Source organism: Pinus tabuliformis, chromosome 3_1 (assembly GCF_031772625.1).
Source record: "Pinus tabuliformis cultivar Carrire ecotype Pingquan chromosome 3_1, CPIR1, whole genome shotgun sequence".
Taxonomy (NCBI): domain Eukaryota; kingdom Viridiplantae; phylum Streptophyta; class Pinopsida; order Pinales; family Pinaceae; genus Pinus; species Pinus tabuliformis.
The window spans coordinates 955,450,086-955,463,789 of NC_142301.1; the positions used below are offsets into that span (position 1 = coordinate 955,450,086).

The following is a 13,704-nucleotide window of genomic DNA, read 5'->3' on the forward strand; positions in this document are numbered from 1 at the left end:
TATATATATATATATATTTGACACATGATCTATATTCTTTATAAAAACTATAATCGTTGTAGACCATATTTTTAACTTACTAAAACTAGCAATTGCCCCAAAAGGTGCAAAGAGAGGCGGATTATATCTCTAGCAAAAATTTCAAATTTATATTTAGTATACAGTTAAATGTTCATGTATACAGGCTATCTTGCTACAGTGGCATATCCCTGTGTTGGGGTTTCATTCCATGTTAAGACTTCTTTTTCTTCATCATCTTCTCCACACATGTATGTGTCTATTATTGTGTATATGCACCCATATAAAATTTATAACAAAATGTCTTGATTTCCAAACATAAAACAAGGAGAATTAATGTTTGTGAATCCATAATTTGTGATTGAGTCGTTATCAAAGCAAAATAAATGAAATGGAGTGGATATATTCTCTTGCACCTTTTCAATCAGTTCTCCCTACTTAAAAGTTAATAGACCTGGAATATGTTTTTCCTTTTAATTTTAAGTTGGATACATTCATGGCTCCATCCTAGCTCAACAATTATTCAGGGCCCTCTATGGCTTGGGAGTTCCACACTAGCCATTGTTTATGACAGTGAAGATTACTGATGACCAAGAACATGTGCTAAAAATGTCATCTATGTTGCTACTAAATGCAAAGATATATCATGATAATGAAAAAAACAACAACAAGTTTCTTATTAAACAAGTGGACGTTGATTATAAAAAGGAGAGGATGACATAATGGAAGACAAAATACTCTTCAGTAGCTAATGCCAAGAAACCATGGCGCACACTCAATAAAATAGATAAGCATAACATGTGAAAAGTTGCAAACTATGAACTGTAAAGCAAAAGGTCAAAGAACTGCTTACCACAATTTCTCTAGCAGGATCTATCCACTAGTACAGAGTACTTACAGGAATAACAACAATTAGACCAATTGTGTTGGTGATCAGATCAAAGAAATGATCTTGAGCATATTCCTTCTCAATCTCATTAGTAAAACTTCGATAATACATTGCGAGGAACAACTTCACAAAAGTAATTGAAACCATAATTCCAACCACCCAATGCCATTTGTCACCATCTAAAGATAAACCATCCTCCTGTGGAAATTTGGAAACAGAGTTGACAAAAGTTAATTCCTTGTATGCAAATTGGAAAAATAGCCTGTCTCTCAAAATACAATACATAAAATTCTGATCATAAGGTACATGATAGAGCAATCAACCATATGATATGAAGCATGGAGAAGCAAATCCATGGCTAATATGAGATCAATATCAAGGTAACTTTTAAGACAAGGAGTAGGATTATAACTGCGCAAAAAAAACAACAAGAGTATGTAAAATGATTTATTAAAAACAAAACTGTAAGACTTAGCATACAAGTAGGTCCCAAGAAAGGTGCATGGGTTTTTTGTGTTTGGGTGTTGCAAGCCCATGCTTCCTTTTAATCTATATTAATAAGACTAGAATTTGTAAATAAAGGGGTACTTGCAAGATTTGATGTCAAGATAGGAGGGTTTCTTCTAATGGCCATACAAGAAAATAAGTTAGAAAGCTTTTAATCTATATTTGAAAAATAGTAAGCAATTCTTCCAGAAATCAGAGAATATATAAAACCATAAATGGAGGCTTTGAAAACTTATTTTTCCTGTGAGAGATTATAGAAACTTAAAATGTAAAAAGAAAATGTCCAAATAACTATTCTAATTTGAAATTCATACTGCAAAATTTAGAGTATCTTATAGCGCACTCAGGCTCACCAAACCTCTCTAGTAGTGAAACAACAACATGTTTGACCTACAAAATCAAGGGCATATGAATTCTATTACTGTCTAAAATGGAGCCCCAAAAAATCCTTGTTCAGAAAGAGAATTCAACTCCTGAGACTTGTAGAAAGATAAGTTGTGTCATATGTGTCCAGTTTGACATCAAGGAGTTTAGGACTAAATTGTAGCAATCATGTGTTGCATTGTACATGTATGAGGGAGAGTAAGACCTTTAGTCCAAGATGTAACATGAAGATTCATCCCTGTTTTTTGGAATGAAGTTTGATTTTTTTTCATTCTCCTATCTTGTTTTCAGTTTTCCTACAATTCTTTAATGGTTTTGACAATCGTTCCACAACTTTCACTAACTTTGTGTGTAGGTGCAGCTTTTGTAGCTGTAGCACTCTGACACTACAAGCTTTATTCTGCAACAGTTGTTGTTTGACTCTACCTTGCCAAAACTTGCACCGTCCAGCCATAGAACGAATTATGAAATCAATTATAGCACAAATCTAACTCTAATTTTTTGTCAAGGGTTCATTCACTAGATTTCCTTGTTTGAGTTGGAATAGGAATTCAATTAGATCCAATTGATAGCTCCATTTTCATGGCTGTCAGCTTTTCATTGTCCTCCATTATTTACTAACAATCCCTCGGGAAGTAAACAACTTTGGAAATTACTAATAGTTATGAGATCTTTGCAAAGCATCTCCTCTCCATATATACAATTTAGCTTTGAAAGTTGTCAATCTGCTCCACTTTCTATTTGTTTTTAGTGGTCTAAAAAGTGTTATTATCTCTTATTTGGCTCATATCTATAAGACCTTTCTGAGACATCCTCATCATATTAGCTTTGACTTACGTGTGACTATCATTACTCCTAGAGAAGCGAATATCTAGGTTAGGAAGGAAACCTAGACACCATGATACATAATGAATGCTACCTGATTTTACAAAATGGATTCAGTATAGATTTGATTTAGATTTAGTGTCAACAAGAACACAAAAGAGTAAGCTATTCTGATATAAATACCTTCAGGTGGCTGAGATATCATCATTTGAATCTCAAGTGATGAGTGGCCAACCCAAGTAACAACACCAACAACTTTCAGGTCAGTATCTACATGGATTGGATTTTTCAACACCATCTTGTCAACTAATGATGTCACTAGTAACAATGGTCTTGTTGTGCTGTCCTCATCAGCACAAGCCTACAAGATAGGAAACCATTAAAAATATAATGTAAATTTTTCCACTTTCAACCAAAAAATATTCTTGCGTAGAAAACGTTACATCTACAACTTTCCCAATAACATTTTTTATCAATCTAAACAGCAGTAAAAAATACAGATTCACATTCCTACAACAGATGGAACATTTTAAGGTTCTTTCTAATTTAATTTTCTTCCCCTATATTGATTTGCAAGTGTCCATTTTTTAACAAAAATGGTTCACCCAAACTTTTTAGCATAAATTTCTATTTCTTAAATAATTGCCAAAATGTTATAGAAACTATATATAAGATCCTTAGAAACTTGAATATTTTGGCATAACATTTTATAGTTTCCATTTTAAGTATGAGTAATATTCACCAGCCTAAACAAACACTATATTGAAGTGGAATTCCGTTACACTATGTAGGTCCTATTTGTCAGTCTCTCTGATTTGAATTCTTTTCAGGCTCTGAGGCAAGATCTTAGTGAAATTAAATATCATTTTATTTCCTAATTGTTTTCTGGCATTTGGAACCATTTCATTTTGTCTAATGAATTAGTTTTGAATTGGGTAAATTAATAAATTACAAATATTTACAGTCAACAAAAAGAACTAATGAACTCAGGAAAGGCAAGCCTTGGTGGGTTCATGTGAGTCCAGGAAAATTGTGGTGGAATAAGGCATGTTGTAGACCAACATCCGTCTAAGGTTGTGTTGTAGAATTCACGTTCCAAACATATTAACCATAACATGGCCATCAGATTGGAAAACCTTTAAACATAAATTTTGCAAATAAAAAATTTGTAAACTCCAAATAAAAAAGACAATTAGGTGAAAAATCAAGATATTCCCTCCATGGGCCAGCCAAATACAGACCACACAATGTTAAAACAAGCATCTAGTCCATGGGAGAAGGCTGCTTCTTAGCAACCAAGTCCATGGGGCTTCATGATAGGTATTCCCAAGAATCATAAGAGTTTTAATACCTTGGTGACTAGTATTTGACACTCTGACAGGTCATGTTAAAATATTTTATTTCCAATAGGTGAGGAAACATTGTTGCTTAGATGGAGTGAGCACCATCATAACCATGCAAGAGTCACCACACAAAAATCCAAATGTTGCATGACAAAAAAATATGGTCTTTTTATTAGCTTGCTACCTTGAAGCAAAGAGGAAAAAGTAGGGAGAGTTCATAGTAGAGACAACCAAAGTTCTAGCGGCATGATGGCTTCATACCCAATTTCTCTGTCAGCAATTGCTTAACCATTTTCTCCAATTACTTCACCATTTTCTCTTTGAGTCTTAACAAAATATAACAATGTTGGCTAAACATTGTTTAGAAGGTATCAACAAATTCTTTGTGGGGCCTTCCCTCTATTTGGGCCATTTTGTAATAGTTTAACAACTTCTTAATATATGGTGGAACAATTAGGTGAGGGAATTTTCCAGCATATGCAACCCCTGAAATAATAAAACCAATCCCAGTCTACTGTGGGGTGTAGGTGCTACTAGAATTTTGTTATTGTCATATGATTTTAACATGAAGTAGAAACTATGTCTTGATTTAGGCAGTTTCCAGTCATTCAAGCAAACTTGACAAAAATGTGAAGCCATTCAAAATATTCTACTTGCAAAATAGTTGTATTTTAGGCTATTCTAGAAACACCCCAATCATACATACTTGTTGGTTCATCTATTTAATGATAGTTTCCATCTGATGCTTCCATTTTCAAACCTTAAAAATAGTTAAAGCTTTATTAATCTAAACCTCAATAAAATTGATGTTAAGGTATCCTACTCAAATATTCTGAAGCTTGCAACCCAATCTAACCTAATGAATGGAGTTCCAAGTGATGTGTCCATGAAAACTCAGGAAAGTTATTACTCAATACTAAAAGCATGAGCGTTTACGATGCCTACCTAAAAGGCGTAACACTATATCCCTCAAGTCATGTCCTAGAAATGCTAATGGAATCAAAAAAAGGGAAGTAATTGGAAAGGTTAAAGTTGAAGATGAATATCAGAAGGATTTCTATATGCATTTATAATTTCAATATTTTTACAAATCTTGTATCCCTTTTTCGAATTATTTACAAAATTTGTTGTAATATATTGCAAGTATTTAAATTTTCAAAGAATGCAACTATAAAAGATGTAATGTTATTATGATGCGGGGTGACTTTTATGTGTAAAATATGTAATGCAATTGCCAAAAGAAAAGAACAATACAACCCTATGGAAAATTAACATGGTATCAGAGCTGAACTGAGGAAGAGTCAATGAGATCACCCCTTGAAGAAATCGATGATGAAGTTACTCTGTCTTCTCTTTGAGAGAATCTAGAGGAAAAAAGAAATATGAAACAGGAACAAAAGACCCAAGAAGAACAAGCTGGCTTAGATAAGGACTAGACATAACTGGATCTGGATGAGTCAGAAGAAACATATAAACTATGGTTTACTGATAAAAGTTACAACTCGTTTGCATTAGCTGGAGATGAGGAAGATTATGTTGGTGAGTCCACATTGGATCCAAAGTTTGTGAAGGATCAATATCCTAGTCTAAAAGATCATAAAAAGAAAACATATGAAGGTCGAGAGTTGAAATATTCCTCAGAAGAAGATATTTTGAGAAATAATATTATGCAACTAATTCAAGGAATAAGTGATGAAGCTGGTCTCTTTGCTATCAACTCCTTGGATGCATGATAGATGAGTTCATGATCAGACAAGCTGAAGTTTTAGAAGCCGCCGCACAGACATATCTTAGGATTGCACTTCTAGCTACTGTCCTGGACACAAAATATCAGTCTATAACTTATGGAGCAAGAGAACATGCATAAGAAAATTAAAAGACATATTAAAATGGAGGAAGAGTTCAAAGAACAGGAAAAAGTAAAGGAGATTGAGAGCCTGATATTTTCTCTTAAAGGAAGAGAAAAGGAGTCTGCAGAGCTTTCTTCCAAAACTGGCAAATGAGAAATTCACTCTTACAAGTAGAGGCTCAAATCAAAGAGTTTCAGCAGGAGCTTGAAAGTGCTCAAAAGGGACAGCATCTGAAAGAGTCATCCATCGAGAGACTTGCATCAGTTGTTGTGGAGAGAGAGGATAAAAAGGAGAAGCTGGTCAAACTGCATCAAGAACTTAATGAAATGAAACTTAAAGATTTGGTATCTGCTAGGCAAGCTATTTTTTTTCCAAGCAAGAGGAAGCCAAACCAGTTGAAAGAAAAATTAAATATTGCATATGAAGAAGCCATGGGATCCTTGTTGGCTTAGAGAAAGAAAGTTCCACCTTGAAATCCTTATTAGAAGAAGAAAATTCAAGTGTGAAGCACCTGAGTAGTGAGTTTCAAGGACAAATGAAAGCTCATAAGCTTTACAAAGCAAGGTTTTCACTTTATCAAGTGAGTTAAATACATTAGTACGAGTACAAGCACAACCTAGGTCAAAAATTTCAAATTACCAGGTTGGAAAATGATAGAGATGCAATGCGTGATTCTCTAAAGGAAAAGGTACATGAAGCAGAACAAACCTCAAGTAAATTGTCCAGTGAACTAGCTTCAACAAATAAAGCAGGGGATGCAACGAGGAATGACTTGTATTGATTCTGAATAAGAAATTAGAAGACAACATAGCCTCTTATGAGAATATAAAAGAACAACCATCTGAAGCTCACAAGACAATAGTAACAACAAGTGCATCTTTTGAAGAAAATAAAGTTATTGTTACTTTAAGCCAAGAGTTAGGCATTTAAGAAACATTTATTAGAAGAAAGAGAAGGTAGAAGGGCGCTTCATAAATATTATGAGGAAGCAACAAAATTTATGGAGGATATGAGAATTTGCTTAGTGTCTTTGCTGGAAGAGTTAGAAATTGCAAAATCGAAGACAAGTAGTCTTGAGAAGGAAAAATGCTTCACTATATGAATCTCTGAAAAGATCTTCAGGAGAGTGCAGGGCATGCAAACAAAATCCTTATAAAACTTGGTAAGGAAAAGGAGACTTATGTTAAGAAAGCTAGGAAGCTTAAGGAAGAACTTTCATTTGCAAAAAGAGAAATATTGAGATTAAGGAAACAGATCACCATAACAAATCACAGAACACATGAAGAAGCTCAACAACAAAAGGATAATGAGATAAAGAGAAAGAAATCCCAAGATAGTGACAAGAATCCTATGGATGTTTCCCAACAGATTGAAAGCATGCAAGCAGAGTTGTCTCAAATTCAGAAGTTTTGGTGGTAGATGTCATTATTGATGATCAATGAAGAGGCTTCCTCTTCAGAGGGAGAACCCCTTGATCCCAACCCTATTGCAGAATGAAACAAGTCTTTTGGATATGAATTGATGAACATGTAATGTTGATAAAGATATGTCTTTGCTAATTGACTCTATGAGCTAACAATTCATTGATGACAAGACTGGTTCACCCAAGAATTTTCAAGATTCATTTCCCAATATTAGAGGAAGTGTCTTGCTAGAATCATGACAGGTTGGTTTGCATTGATGAATTATTATTGTTAGATTTGATGGATACCGTGATAAGCAATCCATCAAATGGATCCTTGTATGCACTCTGAGCTAGTCAGAGTTTGATCATATATAGATGGGACAAGGGACATCTTCATGGATTAAGATTAGGCTGTTGTATGATACAAGCTTAGGCTTGGGGCTTGTTGCTTCCCTGTATGAGAGGGAGAAAATATCATTAATGCTATAAAGCAAACTAAATCTAAGGGTTAGGTCTAGACAGAGTATGAGCTAGAGCTGCAATGATAATATTTCATTGGAAGTACCCATAATTGAACGCCCACTACCATACTCAGCTATAAACCCAAATAAATCTAAAGATTTAGAATCAAACAGAGTATCAGATTGAATTGCATCGATCCATTATGTCATTGAAATTTCCAATAATTTACTGCCCACTACCATACTGAGCTCAATCTTGATTTATTTTATCATGTTTTTCTAGCTTCTTATCCTTGACTAACTGTCAACTACCCAGCCTTGTCATTAGAAACTATGTTTTTCTTTTCTCAATATATATATATACATATACATATACATATACATATACATATATATATACATATATATATATATACATATACATATATATATATATATATATACATATACATATATATATATATATATATATACATATATGTATGTATATACATATATGTATGTATATATATACATATATGTATGTATATATATATATGTATGTATATATATATATGTATGTATATATATATATGTATGTATATACATATATATATATATATATATACATATATATATATATATATATACATATATATATATATATATATGTATGTATATATATATATATATATGTATGTATATATATATATATATATATATATACATATATATATATATATGTATATATATATATATATATGTATATATATATAATAATAATATATATATATATTATATATATATATATATATATACACGCTACTAAAAACTTAACTCTATAATAATAACAAATACTAAAATCCTGCCAGACATGAGGCTAAACTGTAACCAAGGGTAGTAACTAGTCTCATGTATGGGGCTAAGGCTAGATGCTACTTGAAAGCTCATGACCCCATTGTCGTAGCCTCAATAATGATAGTAGAATATACTAGCTTTCTTGCAAATATTAACTTGGTTGAAACCACCTTTTGGTCTTGGAGTATGAACTAAAACTTTCTCTGATTGGCTAAGAGCTTATTTTTTTCAAATGTAAGGAAACAAATTAACAACCCAAATAAGACTACTAGTGGGAATCTTGATGTATTCATCTCAAAACTTCCTCATATAATTGATTTATCTATACGTAAAAATGTTTCTTTAGATACAAGTATGCCTAACTTAGGTCCCTGTTTATTCTAAACATGATCTTTAACATGATATTATGAAGCCTTCTCTTGGATAGATACAATATGCGCCGCCCCTTCTCCATCTCGAATGATTCAGACACATATACATAAAAACCACTAATGCCAAATGAACTAAAATTTATTCCCAAAATTGGCATGAACATGTACTGTGCTTGTGTGCCCGTGCTCTTGAGAGGGGGCATAAAACAAAGCAAATGAGTTCTGTAATGCTAACAAGTGGAGACAGTATGTGTAACATCATGTATAGCACGGTAGCACTGAAGAATGCATAAAGGGAGCTTAGAATTAGAGTCTCTATATTTATATGTATTGTTACATAATGGCCCAACACATTTCTCACGAGGTGTAGGATACCTACAATGCCAATTGTTGGGAAAACAAAAATCAGCCACTGTGGAAGTAACTAGAAACAAAGTGAAAGCCATGTGATGCTACTTCAGAGAATATGAAAAGTGAATTGATTGTTGCCAATTACTAATAATAATTCAAGACTGATGGGAGACTAGAAATACTTGTGATACAAAGGAATTAAAAATTAAAATCAAACCTGCATGGGCCATAATTGAATATACTTGGAAGCCTTGTATTTTTAGAAAATGAAACAACTGTGCCAGAAGGTCCCATTATCGATCTAACACTATTTGATGCAAGCATCATAGCAATAGCAACCTTCTCCTGTTCATAAACACATGTTAATTCTAGAACTGAAAGATTCAAGAGAAAGAAACAACTATCCTACACAAAGCCACATGACATCAAATCACCTGTGCCATCTCATCTCTTTACTTCCGTAGCTTATCTTCCCGCTTCTTCCTTAATGAGTCCTGACCTAAAATCTTCTTGATGGCCTCAACCTATAATATAAAACCACATAAGCACTTAGTTACATTAAATTTTTTATATAAAATTTCTATGAGAAATATGCCCACTAGAACCTCCCATGATTGTAACCCCACCCACCCACACATAGCCATGCATACCTGAATCTCATTGGCATCCTTCTCTACTTGCACTTAGTTACATTAAATTTTTTATATAATTTTTCTATGAGAAATACTCCCACTAGAAACTCCCATTATTGTAATCCCACCCAACCATGCATACCTGAATCTCATTTCCAGCTTTCTCTACTTGCATCTTACATCTCTGAGCTGCCTCTACTTTCTTCAATTGTTGTTCCACATCTAATAAATTTTATTTCCATTCTGTCAAGTAAGCAAGTACATGTTAGAAGAAAAGCAAGAGATTCCTTTACAAATGCTTTTGAACCCACGTGGTTGCACATCCTCATTATTAATAATGAGATAACAATCAAACACAACTTCGCCAGAATTTCTTCTCGATCACTTTCAAAGATAAAATTGAAGCAAGGGATGCCTTTACAAATGATTTTGAACCCACGTGGTTGCACATCCTCATTATTAATAATGAGATAACAATCAAACAAAATTGCACGAGACTTTCATCTTGCTCACTTTCAATGATAAAATTTACATTATAATTCCCCTTACTAGAGCCAAAAATCACACTTTAGCATTAATCAAAATAATTCACAAAATAGGGCATATATGTGTAAACATGCATATAGCAATTTCATCTAGAAACTTTTAACATATATCATAATAGATCACAAAATAGTGGACATAAAAGTGACAACATATATATACAAACTACATGCAACATCAAAAATACATCAAATAGCATCTATTAGACATTTACAAATTTGCTGGCTCAAGCCATTCAGTGCTACAAATTACAAACATAAGATTGCGGAGTCAAGACCTGCCAAGCTGTATTTGTCAATATTGTGGACCTCCCTTGATGTTCCTACCTGGTTAGGTTGCCAAAACTGCAACCAACTAGTTGGGTACCATTCTTGAAGAGGGAAAGTGCCCAGTGGGTTTCCCCATGATGTGAATTTCTTTGCGAAAGAACTTACCTTGTCAGTAAAAATAATGAGCAGCAGATGTCTGTCTATTTTCTCTATCAGATAACAGAGATATGTTTGACATACAAATTAAGGAAAAATCACACGAAAAAACACCAGTTTTCTAGCCACGAGAAGAAAAAATTCATCAATTTAGGAGAGTTTATAAGAGATGTGAACTCTGACAGTTTACACAAAAAGGGTGAAAGAGATCAAAATTACGTTATCAAAAGTTAGAAAACAATGTGCAATCATCTCAACGCAAGAAAATAAGTCAGATCTAAAAATCAAATTGATAACCAAAATTTTCTCAACGATTTTTTGGGTATCAAACTAAACAAATTCAAGTGAACATTTTAGAAATTGGGAACTAACTATAAATTGTCTCTTTAATGGCTTATTATCTTTTTCTTATCATGTTCAAAAAATATTGAAACAATTAACAACCCACTAAAATTTGATTTTCTTTAATACAAGTTTTTGCAACGCAAAATATAAATATGCCAATAAACATGCTAAGATCAGTTGCACAGAAATGGACCTACTTCTCTGATTGGTCTGAGGCAGTCCTCCTGGAAATCTAATCAGATTTTCTCCTACTTCCGAATCAACATCTTTGCATGACTGCATAGCCCTTTGGCGTGCAGCAAGAGGAGCTTCCTTCTTATCATCAAAAGTTGAATTTCCAACTTCTTGTTTTCATCTGCTTCTCTTCTTCTTTCCTTCAAGTTCAACATCCACAATTTCTGCATCTTCATTGGCTGATGCAACTTCTTATTCATCATCTTCCTGATATAAAATTTTGAATCCCTTTCATATTTTGACATTTTCAATCTTCTTTTATGCTGTGCTGCATTTCATCTTCTTCATCATATTCATCATATTTAGCATCCTCCATTTGCCTCTTAGGCATCCTTAAACTACGTTGCTGAGATGTTTCATGTCCCTCCTCATCTTCCTCATACTCACCAACTGGAACACGTTTCTTGGTGTTCTTTGATATTTTACACTGTGATGCTTCCTCACCGTCATCATCCTCATCATGTTCACCATCTAGTATGCATTTCTTAGGTATCCTTGTGCTTTTGGGAATAGGTTGGCCAACAACAAAATTATTAGTCATTTATACCTGCTTTCCAGAAGTAATTTCCTTGGCATGATGTGTATCCATATTTGCAATAGATGCATTGGTATAAAACTGAAGTTCCTTCTTAGGTAATTCTTGCATTTCTACCCTTACAGGGAAGTCATCTTCATCATTAGAATTTTCCTGCACATTGGATATGGATGTTGGAAATAATACTGAGAGGGGGGGGGGGGGTGAATCAGTATTATCGGATCAATAATTTTATTTCCCAAACAGATTTGTATATGCTACTTCAGCTAAGTGAACTAACGTGTACATGCGACTGTACTTAAAGCAACCAATGTATATGCAGAGAACTTTTGATTTAGCCAATTTATCATGCATTGAACTTTAACCAGTATATCAGAGATTTATTAGACAGTGCAGTAAAAACAGAATAAAGCATCACACATAAGCAACACACATGAACACCAAGATATAAGGTGGAAACCCAATGTGGGTAAAAACCACCTGTTGCCATCCTCTCTGTCTTCTTTTAATAATAATAAAATCTGTTTACAATCTTGTACTGGTGCAGACTCATACCAGTACGTAGGCTGTTGGAAATAATACTGAGAGGGGGGGGGGGTGAATCAGTATTAACAAGTCAATAATTTTTCATTTCCATAATTAGATTCATATACGTTACATCAGTTAATGGAACTCGCGTGTATACGCAACTGTGTTTAAGGCAACTAGCATATGTCCTACAAACTTATGTCTCAGTTAATTCATCATATGTTGATCTTTAATCAATGCATCAGAACCATATAAACAGTAACTAGGTGCAATAAAAACAGAATAGACAATCACACACATGAATACAAGATATAAGGTGGAAACTCAATGTGGGTGAAAACCACCTGCTATAATCATCTCTATCTTCTTTTTAAAATTAGAAACCTCTTTCTACAATTTTTGTACTGGTGCAGTATTATACCAGTACATAGGCTTCCACCTGTAGAAGGCTACAACCTTCTCTCGTTGTCTAGCTTCTTCTGGAAGGGAGCTACAACCCCCTAGCTCTTGTACTCGCTGATATGTTTACTAGTACATAGGTGCCGGCCTACAGAAGGCTACAACCTTCTCTTTTCTTCCAGGGACCACATTTCATAAACTTTCAGACTGGATTCATCAATAGCATCATTCAATCATCAAATCAACCAATCTCCTTTGCACCAACCACAACTGAATCAACCAATCACTTTGACAACCCTTCAATCTGATCTTTCAGAATGCTGTAACCAGAATACAGTAACCAGAACCTAGAACACTGCAACAACAAACAGAAGTAGCTAAAACATATTTTATGAGGTATATGCTACTTCAATGTGTCGAACCTGCGTGCATACGCACTTTTCTCAAGACAAACATGCGTACAGATCTGCAAATCAAATTTAAGATGTATACGCTGTTTTGATATGCAGAACCAGCGTGTATACGCGCCTTTTCTAAAGTGAACCTGCGTACAGATTTGTAAATGATGATTTAAACTTTACAACAATTCCAGACTTCAGTTATACCCAGATCATCATATTTATAGACTACAACATGCGCTAGTTATTCAGATAAATGATCAAATCACATAAAGATACTTCACTTCAAGCCTTAAGATCTTGACCCATCATTAGATCTTATCCTTTATCAAGCGCTAAGGTTCATCCTTGGTTCAGATCTAGCTATGCACCATAACCCAATAACCTGTATACTAGATCTTTCTCTTCATCAGATATTCAATGC

The 13,704-nt window shown here is 33.8% G+C and overlaps 1 long non-coding RNA gene across 2 annotated transcripts in view; it reads right to left on the bottom strand.

Annotated features, from left to right (window-relative positions):
• Nucleotides 1-841: 841 nt before the first annotated feature.
• LOC149190972 (uncharacterized) overlaps nucleotides 842-13,704 on the bottom strand; it is a 45,325-nt gene continuing 32,462 nt past the window's right edge. Inside the window, exons 2-6 of one of the 2 annotated variants that reach the window (XR_016256540.1) lie at nucleotides 10,016-10,116; nucleotides 9,676-9,765; nucleotides 9,459-9,586; nucleotides 2,807-2,984; nucleotides 842-1,105 (exon numbers count right to left, since the gene is read on the bottom strand). This is a non-coding gene — a long non-coding RNA (uncharacterized LOC149190972). Of the gene's footprint in view, nucleotides 1,106-2,806; nucleotides 2,985-8,887; nucleotides 9,266-9,458; nucleotides 9,587-9,675; nucleotides 9,766-10,015; nucleotides 10,117-13,704 lie in introns of those variants that run through there. The other variant, XR_016256539.1, reaches the window with a different exon arrangement.